General features: G+C 32.4%; 1 protein-coding gene and 1 long non-coding RNA gene across 6 annotated transcripts in view; one reads left to right on the top strand and one right to left on the bottom strand.

Annotated features, from left to right (window-relative positions):
* slif (cationic amino acid transporter slimfast) overlaps window positions 1-22,933 on the top strand; it is a 43,655-nt gene that overhangs the window by 8,864 nt on the left and 11,858 nt on the right. Inside the window, exon 1 of one of the 5 annotated variants that reach the window (XM_014236109.3) lies at window positions 17,374-17,533. The exons of 1 other annotated variant lie outside the window; for it this stretch is intronic. The gene's annotated coding sequence lies outside the window, so the exon portion shown is untranslated. 3 more of the 5 variants (XM_036370805.2, XM_036370807.2, XM_036370806.2) reach the window with 3 other exon arrangements.
* LOC138857962 (uncharacterized) lies at window positions 527-21,465 on the bottom strand. The gene is made up of 4 exons (XR_011397214.1): window positions 21,111-21,465; window positions 20,798-20,903; window positions 4,686-4,944; window positions 527-971 (listed from the first exon to the last, which is right to left on the bottom strand). It is a non-coding gene; the product is annotated as an uncharacterized lncRNA (long non-coding RNA).

Raw genomic sequence — 22,933 nt, 5'->3', positions numbered from 1 at the left:
AACTTTGTAGCGCAATTCAACTTTATTTGCAACAGGGAGCAAAACGACGTTTCCAAATAACCATTGGGAAAGATACGGATGTTTCATTAGGAAGAAGTACCATAAGGAAAGTACATACATAGTTGACCAATCGAGTGGACATTGTATTGGGAATGATGGCAGTTCAGATTATTAATACAGTATTGCGGTGGCTATTGAGTTCAGTTTCATTTTTCTTGGACAACGTTTCAATCTGTATCCTTTCAAAATCTTTTAGCGAAATCTTCATTATTTTCATAAAAATTGAGTAGATCTGTCTTCTGCTAAGAGCTAGTATACCATTAGACCTACGATATTCCACTTTTATCCAGAAAAATACAACTTTTGCACTGGTGCTGGTTGTTAACTAACGCTTTCTTACACAAGGTCCACAGAGCCCGTACTGAAATGCAACAGGTCTGTGGATCACTGACCCAGTTTGATTACATTGGGTTAAGGGGGTATTCTGGTTTAGAAGCCCGAATTTTAGGCTCTTTTTCGGACCCATTTTTTATATGTTTTTTATTGATATTTAAAGAGTACAAATCAATTATAATATTAACAAAATTTTTTAAATAATTCCAGGCCGGCAAAGCTGGGACTGATAAATAAATGACGTGTCTGGTTTGCAGGATATCAGGACTCCCAGTTACCCGAAATAGAAATTGTTGAGTCATCCTTAAAGATGAAGGATGTAGTTATAGCACTGTGAGAGGATTTTCGGAAAGTTTTTTTTTCAAAAACTGGCCCCTGTTTGAAAAGTATCTTTCGTTATTTCCTCTCGTAGTGCGATAGTATGAAGCTCTGTATAAAATTTCAAGTAAAACGATTGAGTAGAACTTCAGATATCATGCACACCGTTCCTAAAAAAGTAGGTCAGAGAAAAATGACTTTAAAGCTCGCGCCGAGCTGCCAGTCGATTTTGTTGGCGCATCACAAAATGAGCAGTAACTCTGAAAATAAATTAAATTTCAAAAAATCTTTTTAGGAACATATTCTTAAAGGGTTATACTACAATAATATGCAAAAAAAAAAATCGATTTTTTTTAAATTTCTAAATCAGAATATGCCCTTAATGGATGCCCTTTGCATGTTGGCTTTGCAGTTTCTAGCGTGGTGATAGTGAGGGTAGACACTTATTAACTAACTTTGAGCGCACACAATTTCTGGAAAAGGCAAATGAAATACACAACATGGCTGAGTATATTCAATATTATACCTTAAGTTAATTTTGCTAGTTATCTTAGATATTGACCGATATATACGCTATAAAGCCAACCGAAAGTTTGAAAAACTTTTTCAGGTATATGGAACATAAAGGTTGTATTGAACCGATTTTATCTATTTTTGGTATTACCACATATTATTAACAGGAAAAGATGTTTTCTGAGTTTCCTCAAGGTACCTCAAATACCATCGATTTTATCCATTTTCTTGTAGGTACAAAAAAAAAAATTTGCTCTCTCAACTTCATTAAGATAACTCACATATTGACCGATAAACCATCTGCGATCTAAAGTCAACTGGAAGTTCGAAAATCTTTATATTATATACATGGGCGCTAAGAAAAGTATTGATCCGATTCAACCCATTTTTAACATATGGTGATACTATTATCATGAAAGGATGTTTTCGGAATTTCAATAATATGTATATCATAGATAGACCTATATTTTCGATAAAAAGTTCGCAAGTGGAACTCGGGTCCACATATTCGGTATATGGGGTCTTGAATAGGTTTGGTCCGATTTTATCCATTTTATACACAAAGAATCATTAATATTAGAAAAAATTAAATTAAAATTTCAATATAAAAATTTCAATAAAATAACTAGCACTTTAGACTAAAGGAAAAATAAATATTTTTCATCAAAATCGTTTCAGAAGTTAAAAAGATTAGGACCAAGCTGTTTAATTGTTTATTATGGTCAATCGGTTCGGTATCGATACTTTACGCGATACGTAACGGAAAAAGATCGAAACTAAACTAACGACATCAATAGATATCAAGTACTTTTCAATTTATTTTTTAAAAAAGTAAATCAGGATTAAACCGTATTAAATTATTTTTTACTTAATTGATAAAAATAAATCTACTTAATAGGAAAATAGGAAGAAAGTTGTGTTATATGGGAAGTAGGGGTGGTTGCAGTCCGATTTCGCCCATTTTCACACTGCTACATGGGAATGTCAAAATAATCTTATTTACATAATTTGGATGATTTGGTTGGTGGAGTAGGTTGGGAGATATGTGATTTTTCCTAAATGTGGGCGGTGCCACACCCATTGTCCAATTTTGACACCTGCTCATATAAAGTCCTTTTGTATCATCTCGGATGTAAAATTTAATGTCTCTGACGCATTTCGTTATTGTATTTACTATTTAGTAGTTTTTAACAAAACCGTTATATGTGGAGTGGGCGCGGTTATCATCCGATTTCATCTATTTTCATGCTGTCGCAAGAGGTGTCGAAATGATACGTCTTGTGCAAGTTTGGGTGATATAGCTTGAATATTTACCAAATAACTGGCGTTTTGTGGGCGAGGCAGTCGTCTCACTTTTTTGCCAAGGAACACGTGAACCAAGTTTCATTAAGATAACGACTGACAATGTGATGCAAAACCTACGAACCTAAAAAATGCATTTAAATATTTAATATTGATAAAAGAAACTTTGACTTCTGCTTCACCTGAAATTTTAATATAGTAGACTAATAACTAAGCGGTAGTCTTAAAGCTATAAGTTATAATCCGTTCTAATTCTTCCATAACTCTGACCAAAGTTGTGACGATATTACTTCTCTATCTCAGCAATATTACCGGTTATTTGGTAACATGTTTATTAAATACTAAACATATTTCAAGATTAAGATTTTTAATAGAATACACTATCAGATCCGGCCTTGTCTGATTTGAGATTACAACTAAACAAAAAATTAATAGGAATTTTTTCATGTGGGGCAACATTGAACGACGGTTGAAGCTTAGCCGATTTTGCGGGAAGGTTTCCGAAACGCCTTAGGTTTGGTTAAATTTTTTAATAGGTTTAATATTATATTTTTTAAGTCTCAACATTGTTCCAAAATATGTGTACATTAAAGCCTCGTCAAAAAGCTTTCTCTCTTTAAGTTCTTACTTTGGACACTCATTTTATAATGCTTTGCTCTGTTTTAACTAATTAAAACGGTGACAACTTTGTAATAATTTTAAAAGATGGAACTGGAATTATTTTCCTAAATATTAGAAAATGAAAGAAAACATTACGTGGTATTGTTTTTTCAGATTTTTTTTGAATATAACAATTTCATATTCTGAGGAACCACATACAAATGTTCATTTATTTCGGTATTTCATTAAGGTTTCAAAATTACTATAAATGCAGTCATGTGTTTTCATTTCTGAAAGTAACATTTCAATAAAATGGATTTCAAAATATACGTATACTTATAATAATAACATAAGCATATTTTATAAATAGTTAGAACGTCACTTCTTAGGCATTAGGCCTTATGTACTGTATGTTATGTAGCGCTAAGACGCTGTCCGAGGAAAAGAGGTTGATGCTATTGCTCAATACGAAAATCGTTAATTGGTAAGAAGCTGTTCATGTGAATGGAGAGAGGTTCGTTTGTTTCCTTATCGTATTTTAAACATTTTTAAAACCGATATTTGCAAATACGTGTGCGTTCACGTCCAGATGTGTGATTTCGTAACGAAAACCACCAGATATAGCGTATCTAGAAATATTTGCACAATCTCTTAGTTGGGAATTAAAAACAATTCATTCATATCATACACACTTTATTGGACAAGTATACAAACATTTAAATAGTGGGCATTTATACGTATTGGTTTATTCCGGTATTGTGAGAATTTGCATGATTTAAACGCTCGGTGATTATAAATGTACAAACATACGCGTACAACAACAATGCACAGATATTGGCGAAACATTTTAGTGCAACAATAATCACTAAAGCAAATGAATGCGAAATGGATAGGGAAGTCAATTACCATTCACACACACACACACATTGTATACACACAAATACCCGTCGGCGACAAAGCGAGGTAGTGAAGTCTGAAATTGGCAATGTTTACTCACATGACACTTTTTAAACACCCGAAACATTAAAAAGCTTTTAAAACTCGAGAGCTTGGAGAGTGGCGAATCGAACAAACAGCTGGTATAAATCGAAGAGTTTGGCATAAATACTTGTAAATATAATTTAAATATAAAACGGTTATATAACTTGAATGCGGTATACACATACTCTTTCTTGCATTGAATTCGATAACTTGCACATGTTAATTTTTCACTTGGGAGCAGAGTTCTAATATAACGCACAGATATGTTGCGCACCAAACCCAACTATTTTAATACAGTCAATTCTTCAAAAAATTAAAAAATAAGTCATTCACAACCAGGAACTAACCGCCATATCTATTGACATACGACGGACCAATTATCTTCATATTGCCGATTTATTGTTTTTAATATCAAGCTTTCAACAAGCCTAAGTTTCAATGTCGAACGGACTCTTTCGTTCACATTGAAAAAGTTCCAAATATTCGTAAGAAAAAAGTATTTCCACCTTGAAATCATGAAGTTTATTTAGCAATATTATTGTTAGTGAATAAAATCCCTAATTTATTTATTGTCTTACTTTGATCTCCCATTTGAATTGAGCTTCCAAATCGGTATGACGGTACTTCTTCACAAGATTCGTCGAATTGTCCTTTTCTAATTTTGCGTACTTGCTCTGACCAATCTTACTTTCTTGATGATCGTTTTTCACTGCAATCTTTTAATTTATCATCAGACTGTGTAGATGTCAACGTTATGAGTCAAATAAAGACCAGGATTGGTACACAATATTCCAAACCGTGTTATCAGTTAAATAATTCGCAAACCACTTCAGTTATCTGGTTCGGATAAAATCTCATTATTAGTCCTTGTATAATTTCAGCTAACGGTTTTATAAATCTTTCAATTACTTTTTATTTTAATAAATAATTTGGGGCAAAATATGGTTGTGTATAAATTCCTTTAATAAATAAAAAGTGACATTAAGTTATTTTCACTGATTTTGAAAATTTTTATATAACTTATAGTATAATAGGCTCTTAGAAATCTAAAAAATAAGTATCAGCTTCCTTTCCTTGACATAGATTTATTGTATATATAATAGATAGGTTCATATTGAGGCTTCCACTAGAATTTTGTGAATATGTTTTGTAGTTCGACCTAATATTCTGCGTTCGAGTAAATATAGTAATAGATTAGTAAATACCGTATTTTGAAAAAAAATTCTGTTTTAATGAAAGTATAATTTTTGATTTTTGAATACCAAATACCTGATACCAAAAGGACGACGATAGCAAAACCATTTTATAGGATCGTAAATGAAGTTGTTCGAGACAGCTGACACTCAAAAGTTATCAGAAGAACGTGCTGGAATATCTGACCATAGACACTATGGATTCTATGAAACTAGAGTGTAGAACTATTGTTCTGATCTCAAGAGAATGCTTGCTGGAAAGAACTTTAGCGATAATGAAAAGCTGAACCGTGAACTATTTTGAGCTGCGATTTGTATCTTAAAAATGTAATTAAAAACTAGATGTTATATAATATGAAAAATAATAAAAATCAAGTAAGGAAGGGCTATGTTCGGATGTAACCGAACATTTTATACTCTCGCAAAGTCAAATGGTATACTCGTTTTAGATTTCTTTGTGGATCTTACCGCCTTGTCCTATGTTGACCGATATTTTTGTATTCCGATTTCGCCCATTTTCGCACTATGACATAGAAATATGAAAAGAACGTTATGCGCCGAATTTAGTTGAAATCGGTTAAGCAGATCTCAAGATATGGGTTTTCACCTAAAAGTGGGTGGTGCCACGCCCACTGTCTAATTTTGAACGCGGTTCCTATAAAGTCATCTCATAGCATTACAAAGATAAAATTTAATGTCTCTGGCGTGTTTAGTGCTTGATTTATCGCGCTTTTAGTAGTGTTTAACAGTACCGTTATATGGGGGGTGGGCGGAGTTGCCATCCGATTTCAACTATTTTCACACTGTAGATAGAAGTTCTAAAAACATTTGCTTCCAGTGAATTTTGTTATTATAGCATTAGTGGTATAGGAGATATGTACATTAAACTTATTAGGCGCGGGACCACGCCTACTTAAAAAAAAAATTTAACTGCAGATGCCCCTCCCTAATGTGATCCTGTGTACTAAATAACAGTCTTGTATCTTATTGCAGAGCTTAGTTATGGCAATTTATTTGTTTTTGATTAATGGCGTTTTGTGGGCGTGGCAGTGGTCCGATTACGCCCATCTGCAATACCAACCGTCTCACGGTACGAAGAAACATGTCTACCAAGTTTCATAAAGGTATCTCAATTTTTACTCAAGTTATAGCTTGCACGAACGGACGGACAGACGGACGGACGGACAGACGGTCACCCGTCTCTTCATCCTGATCATTTATATATACATAACCCTATATCTAACTCGATTAGTTTTAGGTGATACAAACAACCGTTAGGTGAACAAAACTATTATAGGTACTCTGTAGCAACATGTTGCGATAGTATAAATATGCTCGCTCTTAAAATGTGATTTTTTTCAAGACGATACAAACTTTGTATGGTGTCGGTTATGTACTCTTATCTCAAATGCTTAAAACATCAGACGTCTGTTTAAGAGATACATAATTATAACCCCTTCACCTTCTTTATATTGCATAAAGTCTAAATTGATAATGTGAAAAACTTTTTCAAACACGTTATCATAACACTAATCTAAAAATACAAAACAATCTGAAGAGCTAAATGTTGGAGTAGTCTCGATAACTATTGATAACTTTTTTGATGTTGAAGTTTTTCATTAATTAATTTCAAGTATTTTAAGTACGTTTTGCTTCGATAATCTTAGATTCTTTTCTGCACTTAGCTGAATTTTGAAGAAAACAATGTACATATTTGAAAATTGACTTCAATCCGATTTCTACTCTATTGATTTCCTCCCAATAATAATATCGAAATTACAGCAGAACATGTTGCGGATATTGTTATGATTTTCATATCATATTATAATAAAGTGAGATGGAATGTAGAATGATAGCGGCAATTTGGCCACGTCATAAACGTAAGAAACTGTCAAACTTTCATAGAAACTGTAAACAACGCCCAACTGCGTAGTTATAATCGAAATATTAAGATACAATATCATGCGCTAACACCGATGTATTTGACATAAAGTCAACGAATTCCTATGCAGTGTAATAACTCGTAGACCGATTTCACTTATTTTTGCAACGAGCTAAAATATGTCAAAGGCCATAAGTTAAATTTGGGGGTGGGAGCCGCTTCTTGTTTTTAATTTTAAATAATATATCTACTCTGATCAAATATATATATCAAATATGGACCAATATTTCCCTCTGCCCACTGAGCACACCAAACACTGACTTTTTGAGGATGTAATGTGGTGTCAACAATGGCTTGTGGATTACCATCATCCCAAATATTACAATTTTGATTATTATATTAATATTCTTGTGAAATCGGGATCGGTGACCATCTCTTTTTGGACTCATTCACCTAAGGTTCGACGCGCTTGATACTCGTTTGGCTTTAACTCTTGTACGAGTAGGATTTTGTAAACAGGCCTGCTTAACTCTGTCTCATTGAAAATTTCTTAAAAAAACACTTGTTATATTATGAACTACCTGAGAACTCGAGCTCTAATAGTTCCTGTTTTAATTACTCGCAAGTTGTCAACCCAAGTATTTATTCGATAATCTAGATAGAACTGACTTTAATCTTTATAATGGCCTTGTGACGTTTTCTAATCATTTTTTGGACAAATAACGAATTTTTACAACATTAAGCGTGAGCATTATTAAAGTGTGACACAACTGCTTAATTACGTAAATAATGCATTGTTTTGACGAAGAGCTCTATAAATTTTTCATTTATCTAATCTAACTATGGTGGTGAGTAGTTAGTTAGTCTACATTTTGTGCTTTTCCGCTTGAAAAGAATAAATATCTCGAATCAATTTGTTGCTTCATATTTGCACACTTTATAATTTCATTTATAACCTTTTAATTATTGATAGTTCTTTACTAAACTTTTAGTGCCAATTAATTTATTATCGCAACGCAATACGTGCTTTAAATGTATATACATAAGAATAATATCTGTACATATTATAAAAAAGTTCTAAAAAGCTCTACTTGTGACAATTTATATAGTCTGTGATAAATCACCAAGTGTCATTTGATAAATATAACTTTACGCAACTAAACGGGGTCCACGTGTGGCAGCTTTAATAAAATGCTCTAAGATATATATACCTGCATATGTACATATGTAGAGATGTTAATATGTTTAAGATATTATATTAACTTTGTGTTTATGAATATGTCTAGATGATCTAGATTTTTTTTATTGTTTCGGTTGCACCGAAGCTATAATACCCTTCACAGGTACAAAGGTTCCTTACAATAACTTGATTCAGATTTTGAGAATTTTGAATCGACAATAAAAAATAAAATTTTTTTCCAAGCAGACACATTACTCCGATCGTTCAGCTTATATGATAGCTGTATGACATAGCGATCCGATCAAAACAATTTTTTCGGAGATTATATTCTTGCCTTAGAAAATAACTCATGCAAATTTCGTCAAGATACCTCGTCAAATGAAAAAGTCTCCCATACAAGGACTTGCTTTCGATTGTTCCGTTTGTATCGCAGCTATATGCTATAGTGGTCCGATATCGGCCGTTCCAGCTTCTTGATGAGAAAAGGGCAGGTGCAGATTGATAGCTTAAAAACTGAGGGACTAGTTTACATATATACAGACGGACGGACGGACAGACGGACATGGTTAAATCAACTCAGTTCATCATGCTGATCATTTATATATGTATATATTTTATAGGGTCTCCGACGTTTCCTTCTGGGTGTTACAAACTTCGTGGCAAACTTAATATACTCTGTTCAGGGTATAAAAAGGTTTAAGCATTAAAAAAAACCACAACAAAATGGTTATTATACTTATGGCTATTGATACTTAACCATAGCCATTATTTTGTTTTTATAAATGTAATATACTTATAAATCTATTTCAAGTATGGATAATTTCATAAATTAAAGAATGGTGACAGGTTTTTGAGTAACGTCGTCGTGATTAACGCGAATTAAATTTTTTTTTTTATAATTTAAGAACATGGCGCTATTCGAATTTATTGTCGTTCATGTTCTATGAAATCATTCATCTATAATATGTTATACTTTTGGTTTTTCACATTAACAAAAGTGTTTGCAGATCTATATACGATCGAAAGATTAAGGAATCAGGAAAACCCGAACAATACATTTGAATACATAGTTCTAGGTTATAATTCATTGTAGCAATGATTCATTATAAAATTAAAATTCAGTCGTCACAAGTAGGTAGCTTGTTAAAAATTTTTTCATTTAGTTTTATGACCTAATACACCACATATCGCAAAAGGGTACAACAGTTTTGTTCAGTTTGTGAAAAACTGAAACTAAACCAGATAGTTTATAAATCGAAATGATAAAATACGACGTTACAAATGATTCGAGATGTCTACTTGTTCCAACATCATCATTTTGTTCTAGGTGTTACAAACAACTATTAAGTGAACTGGCAAAGCGAATATGTGATCTTGATTATTAGAGTATCGGCTACTTTCGGGTGTCATCAGTATCTGCGCCTTAATATCTGATATTCAGGGAAAATGCTAATTACTTTAAAGTGTATGTAATTATTTTTCGCATATTGACAGTTTTAGATTTACTTAATTATTTGTATATTAGTTGGCTTTTACTAGTTTCGCCGGCAAAACAAAATCTATCCGTAACTTCAGTGTTATCGTGTTTTTCTTGTCCAACATTTTCTTGTCGGCTAAATGTTATTGCCAAATTTACTCGTATGTTCGAGTATGCAAAACGCATGACACAGTTAGGTCTGCATTTTTTAATTTTCTAGCTGCCACTTGTTTTCAGCCAATGTATGCGGCAAAAGTCAAAAACACACACACTCACACTCATACGAAGTATCATGTTTACAAACGGTAGTCACTATCGCGTGCCTCTTAAGTGTACAAATGCGGTAATTCATACATGTATGGATTTAATTCAAAGTCTAAAGTCAAGTCAACGTTCTTGCTGGAGGTTCTTAACCAACTTTGTTGTATGGATTACTATTTTCAATAGTTGTAATTTTTACGGGCAATTAATATACAATTGATGTTAATTTAATGCGGTCAAATTATAGTGGTTCGATTTCAACAACACGTTATATTTCAACTTTATCGGTACATTTACATGTTTATGTATAAATATATATATTAATTGTATATATATGTATATAAAACTAATATATTTACACTGAGTCTAAATATGCTAAATGTTATTATGATAAGTTATTGGGTTTGACTCATTCAATAATTATTTTGAGAGCTATTTTTATGGAGTTGGTATATAAATAAGGGACTTTGAACGTAAAAAAATTTGAATATCAACCACAAAGAAAGTTGGACATATATTTGCAGTTGAAATGTTATCCGTGTCCCTCCAGAGTTTTTTTGAAAATAATGCGAACTTTTTTTCGTTTCTTTTCGACACAATTACTGTACTGTAGTAAAATTGGACTCTCAAGAAAAGGAAGAGTAATTTGAAGCCAAAATTAAGCAATTTTGCAAAATATTTAAATTTATTAATATATTAAATAGTTCTCGAAAATAGATGTAGTACTGTTTACTTTAATAACTTTATATCTAACAAGTAAGGAAGGGCTAAGTTCGGATGTAACCAAACATTTTATACTCTCGCAAAGCCAATTGGTATACTCGTTTGAGATTTCTTTGTGGATTGGCTGATATTTTCGGTAGAAGGTCAACTATAGGTACTTGGGTCCACATATTTAGTACTTAGGGGCTTGAACAGTTTTGGTTCGATTTAGACAATTTTTGGTCACAAGGTGGCATACTTTAAACGTATTATTCACGCAAAGTTTTACCCCGATATAATCATTGTTGCTTGATATGCATAGTGGAAAGTGAAAGAATCAGATGGAATTGAAAATGGTGTTATATGGGAAATAGGCACGGTTGTAGTCCGATTTTCGCACTATAACATAGAAATATGAAAATAACGTTATGTACCGAATTTTGTTGAAATTGGTTAAGCAAATCTCAAGATATGGGTTTTCACCTAAAAGTGGGCTGTGCCACGCCCAATGTCTAATTTTGAACGTGGTTCCTATAAAGTCATCTCATACCATCCCAGAGATAAAATTTAATGTCTCTGGCGTCTTTAGTGCTTGATTTATCGGGCTTTTAGTAGTTTTTAACAGTACCGTTATATGGGGAGTGGGCGGAGTTGCCACCCGATTTCAACTATTTTCACACCGTCAATAGAAGTACTAAAAACATTTGCTTTCAGTGAATTTTGTTATTATAGCATTAGCGGTTTAGGAGATATGCACATTAAACCTATTAGAGACGGGACCACGCCTACTTAAAAAAAAAAAGTTTTAACTGCAGATGCCCCTCCCTAATGTGATCCTGTGTACTAAATAACAGTCTTGTATCTTATTGCAGAGCTTAGTTATGGCAATTTATTTGTTTTTGATTAATGGCGTTTTGTGGGCGTGGCAGTGGTCCGATTACGCCCATCTGCAATACCAACCGTCTCACGGTACCAAGAAACATGTCTACCAAGTTTCATAAAGGTATCTCAATTTTTACTCAAGTTATAGCTTGCACGGACGGACGGACAGACGGTCACCCGGATTTCAACTCGTCTCTTCATCCTGATCATTTATATATATATAACCCTATATCTAATTCGATTAGTTTTAGGTGATACAAACAACCGTTGGGTAAACAAAACTTTTATACTCTGTAGCAACAGGTTGCGAGAGTATAAAAATGTGTGTGGAGTCAAATCTGACAATATCCAGGCCTAATATATAGATTTTTCCAAAATAGGTCGCTTTAAAATCAAAACATTACAATTCGAATATTCGAAGTTCTTGTAAGGAATGTATATGTAATATTACGTAATTTGCTTAGTTTTATGAAAAATTAAAATGACACAAATCACTTAACTAATAAATATTAAGCTTGAAATGTATTGCATCATTTTTATATCCTTCAACCTAACCAAGGAAACCCGCTGTTAGATCCAAGGTTTCAAAAAAAAAATAATCAAAACTATTTAGTAAGAAACTGTCAGCCACCAAAAATTAATTTTAGCTTGTACGAATAGTTAGGTAACTTACTGTGTGTAGCATTATGTCACAGTGGGCGAAAACATTTCCATTCAAAAATTTTCTTCTGCAGTTAGCCACACACACCTAAATACGAACCTGTTTGTGTCTAACTACGAGGGAGTTTGATAAGTCTTCTTATTTAGGTATTTTTAGCTGAAATAAATATTTAAGATATATAGAAAATGTTGGGAACATAATGAATTGATACTTCTTTCGGTAATACATTTATTGAGTAAAGTAATATTTATGATGCATTAAGTATAGTTTCCTCTCGGTTATTTCGTAGAAATACGGTATTCCATAATACATATAATATTTAAGGAGGAATTATAGAGTTGCGCATAACTTCAATATAGAAGGTACATCTGTTCCTGGTACAGCTTTGATGAAGTATTCGTTCATCTTATTTAATAAAAACTTATTTAAACGATTATATCTTATAAACATGTAACACATATTGTTTTAATTTCGATTCAACTGAGTCGAGTCGAGTTGTACACTAGAGCTGCAAGACAATCGATGGGACTATCGATAGTTTTATTTTCGCCTCACTATCGATAGTTTATTTAGACTATTGATGGTTTATGCCTTAACTAGACTTACCAACAATTTTCATAAAATTGCAAAACTTAACTTAATATAGCTACATAATGATATAGTCTGGTAATACCAAATGTGAATTCTAATTTTGAAGATGGTAGATTAAAATCATCTTTTCAATCTTGGCTGGGTTGCGTGAACGGATTTCAAATTATTTTTTACAGGTTCAATTAGGTGTTGGATGCTTTAGAAAGAATGTTGCGGAAATATTTACAATTAGGTAAGAATTTCTATTGTTCTGAAATACCGGCTGCCCATAACCTCTCTTATTAATATATGCAGCCGCAATTTAGAATTTTTGACGCCACGGTTTTTCAGTATTTTAATAAGCAATGGCACATATAAAGTGTTTATATGTGCAAAAAGCCTATTTAATATTTACACTTATTATTTGTTTTGTTTTATAAAAGTAAATAAAAGATGGTGTTACCCTTATTTATTTTCTCCAACTGAATACGACGGGGCATTGATTCCACCAATTGTTTTAGGACAGTTTGGTCCAATTCATCTACTGTGGCATTTTTAAGTCGCCTAAGACTATAGTATTGCTTCGAATTTGCAAATATTTTGGCGGAAAGAGTTACCCATAGATCCTCGATGGGATTGTGGTCTGGCCTTAAGGAAGGACACCGAAGTATCTTTGTTTGTCGGGAGTTAAAAAACTTCTTTGTCTTGTTTGTCACTTGGATTGGGGCATTATCTTGCTGAAAAATCTATTCATATCAAGCAAAATCTAGCTGCTCACTTTCTAATAAATTAATGTAGATTTCTGTGTTCATTTTGCTATACTTTTGTATTCCAGCTACTTCTACATAGACTAGATTGCTAATATCAGATATGATAACGGCACAAACGCTAAAAGCGGCTGCGAATTACTTTTTTTAAATAACAGCAAGTGGATTATGAGGAATAAATTACTCGAAACGTATTTTAAGTTTAATTTTCTTGATCTTATATTACATTAGTAAATTAATAAAAAGTGGACCTTTTACTACTATCGCAACTATCTAGTGATCCGACTATCGATAGTTTTGCAGCTTTATTGTAAACCATAATAGGGGAATTGGTATTGGTTCCGATATGCTATTAACTAATCGTCAAATTAAAACCTTCTTTGTGTTTATTTTAAATTTACTATTCCCCTTTTAAAACTTGTTATTATGGTTGTTAATCAGACATGAAATATACATATTATTATATATACCATAATGTTTATTTGAATTCAGAATAAGGTGTCAAGCTTTGAATAATATGCAAGTGATGTGATAATTACTAAAACCAACAGCAGTCAATGAAGTTATGCAGATCTTAGCCGACCTGACAAATAATTTTTAGCAAAATAATCTTCTAATTACATATAATAAAAATAGTCAATAAAAATGCCGAGAAGGATGCTGGTTCTAATATTAAGTAATTAAACATTAAACCATTAAACCAATAAGATTAAAAATATACTTAAACTAGTTGGGATTATTTCAAAGCGTCAATAATAGTTTTACAGATTAATTTCTGCAGAGTTTTATGGTAGAAGTAGAAGAATAATCGAGCAATCAAGCTTGGGAAATATTTCCCTGCTCACTTGTAAATTAAGGTTATGCCCAACATATGATTTACGAAATTGAAATATGTACACATCAGCGTTACGCTCTTGACTTAGTTATTAACTATCAATTAAACACTGGAAATTGTTGCCGTGGATATTTCAATGATTATCTATAAATGAATATGAAATGGAACTATATATCGGATGAAATACAGAACTATATATCGGCTCCCGGCACTAAAAGGGTTAATAGCAAACTATTTATCTAAAAACCGCTTTGTACTCGTATATATGTATGTATGTACCTATATCAGAATGTTTTATCTAATTGTGCTATACTCGGCCACATGGTTGTTGTTGACACCTTTACTTCGGTACTGGAAGAAAGAAAGACGCTCGTCCGTTGTTGATAGTTGTTTGTGTCGATTGTGTCAAACTGTTAAATTATTTCCAAAAGTGAGCTGTGTTTTTGTTGTGTATGTGTTTAACAGATTGACATACATTTATTACTATTACTTTTTTATAGCACGCCATGTTTTTTAATACTCTTAGAATTATCCGCAAATGTTATTTAAACTTTGACTTCCGATTAAATTATCAAAAAAAAATTGTTTATTAAATATATAATTAGCTCAGAAAAGGGATCTTACTTCATGTATGAGTTAGTAATTATTAAAACAATTTGTTATATTGAGCTTTGAAAGATAATTTTTAAAAACCCTTGTGATTAAAATATATATGTACATATATTAGGGCCCATAATAGGATATCTAGCTTTTTAAACTGATGTTAATTATGTATACTTTTCCATGGCACAACTTCTTGACTAAGTTTTGATTCGTAAGTTTGACATTTGATATATTATCTTATCTTCTTCTTCTGCTCTCTTGTCAAAAAGATTACAAGTAAAAGCAACCACAAAGTTATCGAGTGGAATTCGTGCAAAAGAGTACGCGGATTCCTCATTAAAGTGGTATAGTTTTGCATATTTTATTGTACATCAAATTTAGTATTATAAATAGTTCAAATGACAAATGCAAATAAAAATTGTTTTTATTTTTGTTTATTTTTAAAACATACGACCTAATTTCAAGTATAGTAATTTATAGAAAACCAAAAGAAAGGGTTATAACAACGTTTTTTAACGCGAAAAAAAGAAAATTTCCTTAAGAATAAATCATAACACTATTGCGCATGCGTCAGCAGACACGGTTGCACCACAGGTGCTGTTTTTTTGTTAGAGCATTTAGCATAGTTTGTTCGATTCGCTGGAGAGTAACGCTTGGCGAATCGAAAATAGCTGTTGTTGAATCAGCCTAATTGAACGTTTGCGCTAACTTACTAATTAATACAGCTGATATAAAAACTTTAATAGCATCTGTATACATAGTCCTGCCTTTCTTTCGTTCATGACGTCACGAAGCAATGTATTTTTCTGTCCAACGCACACAAAAAAAAAGAGACAAATCTTTCGTGTTCACTATTTCTACCATTCTTGAATGGAACTTTATTTCATTAAACCATGTGAAAGGGAACACTAAATGTAGCACTAAGCTCGAATAAATGTTGTTTTGTACCAATTGGTTTTTTGCATTTCTCAGTACTTGACTAATAGATGTCATAATTTATTACATAGTGAAATGGCACTATATAATTTTTGAACGATAAGAAGAATGGTAACTATTAGTGCACATTGCCACTATGCAGTACTAGGGTTCGGTCTCATAAAGTTGTTTTCAAAGCGCTCGCTCCATTTCTAGTGTTCGAGCGTATATCCGTCATGAGAAAACGCCTTAAAAATTAACTCTCTGTTGTCGACAACATCAAGGAATTTGCCACAAACAGCACGACACAATCGTACAAACTTTTTGCAGATAAATAAATTGTATTAGTTTCAGGTTAAGATAATCGTCACTTTCTGTGGTTCCTTCATTATTTACTTGTTAATGGTTTGACTCATTACATTTTCAGAGTATACACCGAAAAAAAACTTTCGAGTAAAAAAAACCTATCTGACGTCTTCACATTTCTAAACTACCTAAACCTAAAAACCTATCTGACGTCTTCACAACTAAACATAAAAATAGAATATCGCAGTGGTCGTGTTTTTGTTGTATTTTACATGTAGCTTCTTCTCCCGATATATTTGATTCAATTACTATGGCAGGCTGTTACGAAAGTAAAATTTTATTTATGATTTCGTAGCAATTGTGCTGATTTTCGCTTAAGCAATGATATTTTTAGAAGCATGCGGTTTTGCCCACTTCCGTCCCACTGTACGTATGCACTCATGTAGTATTTGTCTGGAAACCGTTAAGCATATCAACGTTGCGTGTGATAACGATCGGCAATTGCGTTTAAATGCGATAATGTTGCTGACGCAACGCGACGATATTGGGAAGAAATACTTTTGTTTTCGCTAAGCAACGCGAGCGTTTGGCCTGCCGCCTTAACTAATGATTCTTTGCTTTGTTGCTAATGATTCTTCAACGTGCCGCGTAATCACCGGGTAGGCAATTAATAAAAAACCAAAAAATAGTAAACAAATATAAAAAATACAATAACAACAAACATCTGCAGCACAACTACTTAGCTGTATGTCATGCCGATCAATGAAAGTTTGTTCGGTGCAATCTGGATTTATGGTGGTCAAATGTAAAGCGTTAACCAATATAAACCGACAACTACCGCAACACGTATAAGCTTTAGAACAAAAGCAATAACATTTGATTTATTGACCAAGTTGTTGAACTTCGTCGAGAAATTAAAATAAAGTTAAGAGTGCGCGTCACAGCTGCGACGCCGCCAGTTAAGTTGTCGTATGTGTTTGTCTGCGTTATTGTTCGCAGCGCAGCTGTGTGGCTTAAGCTTTTTGTTAGCTTACTCCGGACACGGTGCATTCAGAACGAGTTTGGAGCGTGTCGCGCGTGGAGGTGTAGATTGCAGTGATCGTGTTCGACTTTAAAATTAGTAGTAAGCGTTACCGAAGCGCTGTCTACCTGCCTGTGCACACGGTGCGGATACGTTACGACTAAATAGCCTGTGAGTTTGTGCAAACGGACTGCGTGTGCAATCGCTGAAACACGGACGCAAATGCATTGGCAATAAAATCGTTGTAATTATTATAATTTCCACGTTGTTAGTAAAACGCTTTAGCGCTATATTATAGTAATGCAAATATAGAACAGTCTGAAAAATTAAATTCAAAATTTCGTGTAAATATTATATTACCAATGCAATTATTTATCGAATTTTACCGTGCGTTTATTGTCGTTAGTGACCATTGAGCCGAACAAAGTTTTTATGGAACGCACGTTTTAAAATAAAATGTATGTCGGTTCGAATGGTTAAATACTTCATCAAGGGTGCTTCACAGCTAAAAAAATATTTTGAAGAATGTCGGATTCGATTGCACTTGGACAAACTCTTTCTATTGAAGCTACTATCATGATATAAGGGCCCCTTAAATTTTGTTAAGTGCTGCACAGAGTTATTTGAAAGTTATGTTGGAAGTATTGATTTTCCGCTTAGTGGTTCTTCTTTGGTGTCGAACTCAATAAGTCTGTAATAACTTTTTATAATTGTCTTGCAAAGCAAATCTGAATATTTTTATTACATTTGTTCTCATATTTATAAAATGTGTTTTTTTTTTTATTAAAATTCATTAAGTTATTCATTTGATCTGGTTCATCAGAATATAATTATCACTTATTTGTAAATCTCAGTTCGTCATGTCGCAATGACTATAGCACTTTCTCGAATTCTTATGCGTCATATCTTCGATTACTTTTACGATTTCTTAGCATTGAAACATTATTTTACTGTTTCTCCTTACGCTGTTTTTCCCCATAGTCAATTTCTTTCCAAAAATATTTATAAGAAATTTAAAAAAATAACTATTCTACTTAAAAATTTGCCATATAAAATGATTCTGATCAAATCAAGAAAAATAAAACCAATTCGATGCAGTTAACATATTTTCTACACCCGAGGCCATGCTTAACCTATTCTTTCTTCTAAGCCTTTTTTGCGAAAAATTTCTTTTCATTAAATAAGCGGCTGACCATATTCAACAGCTGTTTTTGCTAAGCTAAACTTATTTAAATGTTAATGTCGTTGAAGGTGGAATTCAAGGTAGTAAAATATATACTACTATATATTTTATATGGCATTTGTAGACATTTCCTACTTCATTTTAATATTTGTGAACATACACTTGTAAATTTGCATAATAATTTTTCAATTTATGGCATGTATTAGCTACATAAGTATATTAAGGTAGACCCAAATATATAAATATATATAATACAAATTTGCATTTGATTTCTCTTTGTCATGATTGCCTACAGAGAGTTATTAAATTTTTTTTGAATTAAAGTTTAACCTACATAATTCGATATTTATAGTCTTTGTAGGTCTCCCCGTTTTAGACTCATAAAATTTTTTACATAGACTCCAAAATCAAAGGGCTACGAAATGTTCACATAAGTTATGTGTAATACTTTCGGTGATTATGGTTATTAAATAAACCTAAAATAACAAAGAAAAAATTAAAAAAATCGAGCACTTCCTATTTTACGGTTCATTTTAATTTATATGTTATGCTTTGGAGGTTTGTATTTTATTTGGGGTTTCACATTGCGGTAAAATTTTATACGCCAAGTTCAATAGACAAACCAAAAGGGGCACATTAAAAATAGTAAAGACAAAGTAAAATAAAAACAGATCGATAGCTTAAAAACTGAGGGACTAGTTTGCATATATACAGACGGACGGACATGACTCAATCAACTCAGCTCATCATGCTGATCATTTATGTATATATTTTAAAGGGTCTCCGACGTTTCCTTCTGGGTGTTGCAAACTTCGCGGCAAACTTAATATACCCTGTTCAGGGTATAAAAATGAGTTCTTCAAGGTGGTCGAAAGAGATCCAACAAAACGATTTCTACTAATTTTATAACGCTTTTATTAGCTTCACCTGTATGTTTGCATATTTTTATGTTTGTAACTTTTTCCTGGTCAAGTATAAATTGAGATATCTTAATGAAATTTGCTACATATGTTCCTTGCCACCCAAGAGAGATCAGTATTGTAGATGGGTGTAATCGGAAAACCTATAAATTGCCATAACTAAGCACTAAATTAAGATACCGAATTATGTAATTGTTTTGAAGTGCTTTAAGTGCGTTTTTTTAGTTTTTATACTCTCGCAACCTGTTGCTACAGAGTATAATAGTTTTGTTCACCTAACGGTTGTTTGTATCACCTAAAACTAATTGAGTTAGATATAGGGTTATATATATATATAAATGATCATGGCGAAGAGGCAAGTTGAAATCCGGGTAACTGCCTGTCCGTCCGTCCGTCTCTGCAAGCTGTAACTTGAGTAAAAATTAAGATATCTTTATGAAACTTGGTACACATGTTTTTTGGTACGATAAGACGGATGGTCTATCAGATGGGCGTAATCGTATCACTAAATAACTAAGCTGCACAATAAGATACAAACAGATACTGTTATTTGCTATACAGCAGCACATTAGGGAGGGGCATCTGCAGTTTAATTTTTGTTTAAAGTGGGCGTGGTCCCGTCCTTTAATAGGTTTAGTGTACATATCTCCTAAACCGCTAATGCTATAATAACAAAATTTACTGAGCACAAACGTTTTTAGCACCTCTATCGACATGTTGAAAATGGGTGAAATCATGTGGCAACTCCGCCCACTCCTCATATAACGGTACACGGTATTGTTAAAAACTATTTATTACGATTATATTTTCGAATAGATCATTTTGTAATGTTTTTATAAATAATTTCTTTTAGGAGAACGTAGAGCTTGAACTTAGCTTGTAGAGAAGTGGCGAATCGAATATACATAGTTTATTTTTAGCTATACTCGTGCACATTTTTAAATTGTATCCATAGAGTTTTCCAAAACTACGTCAAACTAAGTCATACTCGTTAACCCTCATAAAATATATATAATTTTCTTTTCATTTCAGCTTCAAAAATAATTTAATTGAATTTATATCTGTCATTTATTGCATATTCAAACCTAAAACGTTGCGTTGCTAAATTACTGATAATTGGTCAAATAATTAAGTTGTTATTAAAAAGCTAGTAAATGTTGCTTTCAGGACTTTTTGAAAGTTTCTATGGCACTTAAATGTATATGTACTTATGTATGTAGTTTATATAGGGAATTATTTATGGTCGCCGACATTTTATACTATAATGGACCCTTTGAGCTCTAAGATACTGTTGAACAATCGTTCGATTTTTATGAATAAAAATACACATACCACAACGGTTCTTCGTTATCATGTTCTTAATGACTTATATTTAGTTCTGACATCGATGGCTTATTTCAAAAATTGCTCTTTCCATTAGTCCCAGCTCTTCTTTTGACTAAAAAACAAAAGATAATTTCAAATATTTGTTTGTGTTTTAAGAATATTGTAGCACTTGTTCAATTTCGTTTGAAGTTAAGATGGCGATTTCATAAATTGTATACTTGTAAGCCATTCTCACGTAACTCAAAAAAATTATACTGTTAATGTTGTAGCTTTATAAGCAGTTTATTATTTTAGCGAGTGTTTCTTTGAACATACTTACAAGAGAACAGGGCTGAATACTCTATATGCGATTACCGAGTGCGCCAAGAGACCCATAAGCTATAAAACTTGTCACGTTGCGGAGACAAATTCGAACCTCAAAATATAAAATACAACATTTGCCCGCGGATGTTATTGAACAAAAACCTAATTACTAAGTGTGTTGTTTGTGTTTACAATTAACTTTGTTCACGTTTTTCTTAACAATATTTATGATGACACATCAATGATATTTTATATAAAAAATTGCATACACAAGATGCAAACTGTTTTAGTTCCCTACAACAATACAATTAGCAATTTATATCGACATCTGTAATTTTTTTGGTAAAATGCGATATTGGACGAAAGTTACTATTATTGTTAGATTGTTCACTACAATTATTCAATATTTTACTTGTGGCTTATATTTAAATGATGATTTTCTACTTAATTGAGTATAAAATAACATTTTTTGTTGTTATATATAATACCCTGAACAGGATATATTAAGTTTGCCACGAAATTTGTAACACCAAGAAAGAAACGTCGGAGACCCTATAAAATGTATACATAAATCATACACTATAGTATATAGCTGTAATACAAACTGAACAATTGGAATCAAGTGCTTGTATGGAAAGCTTTTTTATTTGACGTAATATCTTTACGAAATTAGGCATAAGTTATTTCCTAAGGCAACAATCTAATCTCCGAAAAAATTGTTTAGATCGGAACACTATAGCATATAGCTGTAATATTAACTGAACAATCTGAGTAAAGTGCTTGCAAGTGCTGTTTTATTTGACAAGGTATGTTTACGAAAATAGGCACGAGTTATTGTTTAAGGCAACAATGTAATCATTGAAGAAATTTTTCAGATTAGATCACTATATGATATAGCTGCTATACAAGCTGAACGATCGGAATCAAGTGCTTATATGGAAAACTTTTCATTTGACGAAAACTTTGTATCTGTGAAGGGTATTATATTATAGCTTCGGTGCAACCGTTTTTTCTTGTTTTTTATTATTTTTAATGACATTCCAATTTCAGTCAACAACCTTGAGCGGCTCAAGTGTTCTTCAGCTTTGTTATGGATTTGTTTAGTTTTTTCGTATTCTTTCTTTCTCGGTTAATTTGGTGTACGTGTTTTTGTGTATAGCAAATATATGTAGTACCAAAATAAAACCAAATAAACTTAAAAAATGCTTTTTTGAACTCGTTAAAAGCATTACATACATATTTCTACATACAGCCACATATAGTATATATGGCATGCCCATGAATAGTTAGCTTTCTGAGTTAATTTGATTTAATTGATGTATTTGTGGCTAATTAATTACACTTGTTGTTTTGTTAATACTTTTATTTTACTGTTTGTTGTATTTTGTTCAACTGCAAAATTTTTTAGTTTATATAATTATTACAACTCAATTAAAAGTGCATTTAATTAATAAAAACTTCACTCCGCTTATTGTGTCTATACTACTACTTCTTGAAGAGTTATAGAACTTTCTAGAGGAATATTTGTCTTGTTATACTTTTGAAGAGTTATAGAACTTTCTAGAGGAATATGTGTCTAACCAGCTGTGAATTATATGATATCGTACTTTTATATTGGTACCAACTGTTAGTGATATACTTTTATCAATAAATTAAAGGGTATACAAAGAAGAAGATTGTAACGTCGAAGATTGTAACGTTGCCTTGGAGAATAATTTTTGCCAAATTTCGGGAAATAGATATCTTGACAGACAAGGACTGGATTTTGATCGGTCAGTTTGAATGGCAGGAACTCGTATAAGATCCGATATCGGCAATTTCGACAAATGATTTTTGCGT

The sequence above is a fragment of the Bactrocera oleae genome, chromosome 6 (genome assembly GCF_042242935.1).
Source record: "Bactrocera oleae isolate idBacOlea1 chromosome 6, idBacOlea1, whole genome shotgun sequence".
Lineage (NCBI taxonomy): Eukaryota > Metazoa > Arthropoda > Insecta > Diptera > Tephritidae > Bactrocera > Bactrocera oleae.
Note: the sequence above shows the minus strand (reverse complement) of the source record. Positions and strands in the feature narration are given on the sequence as shown.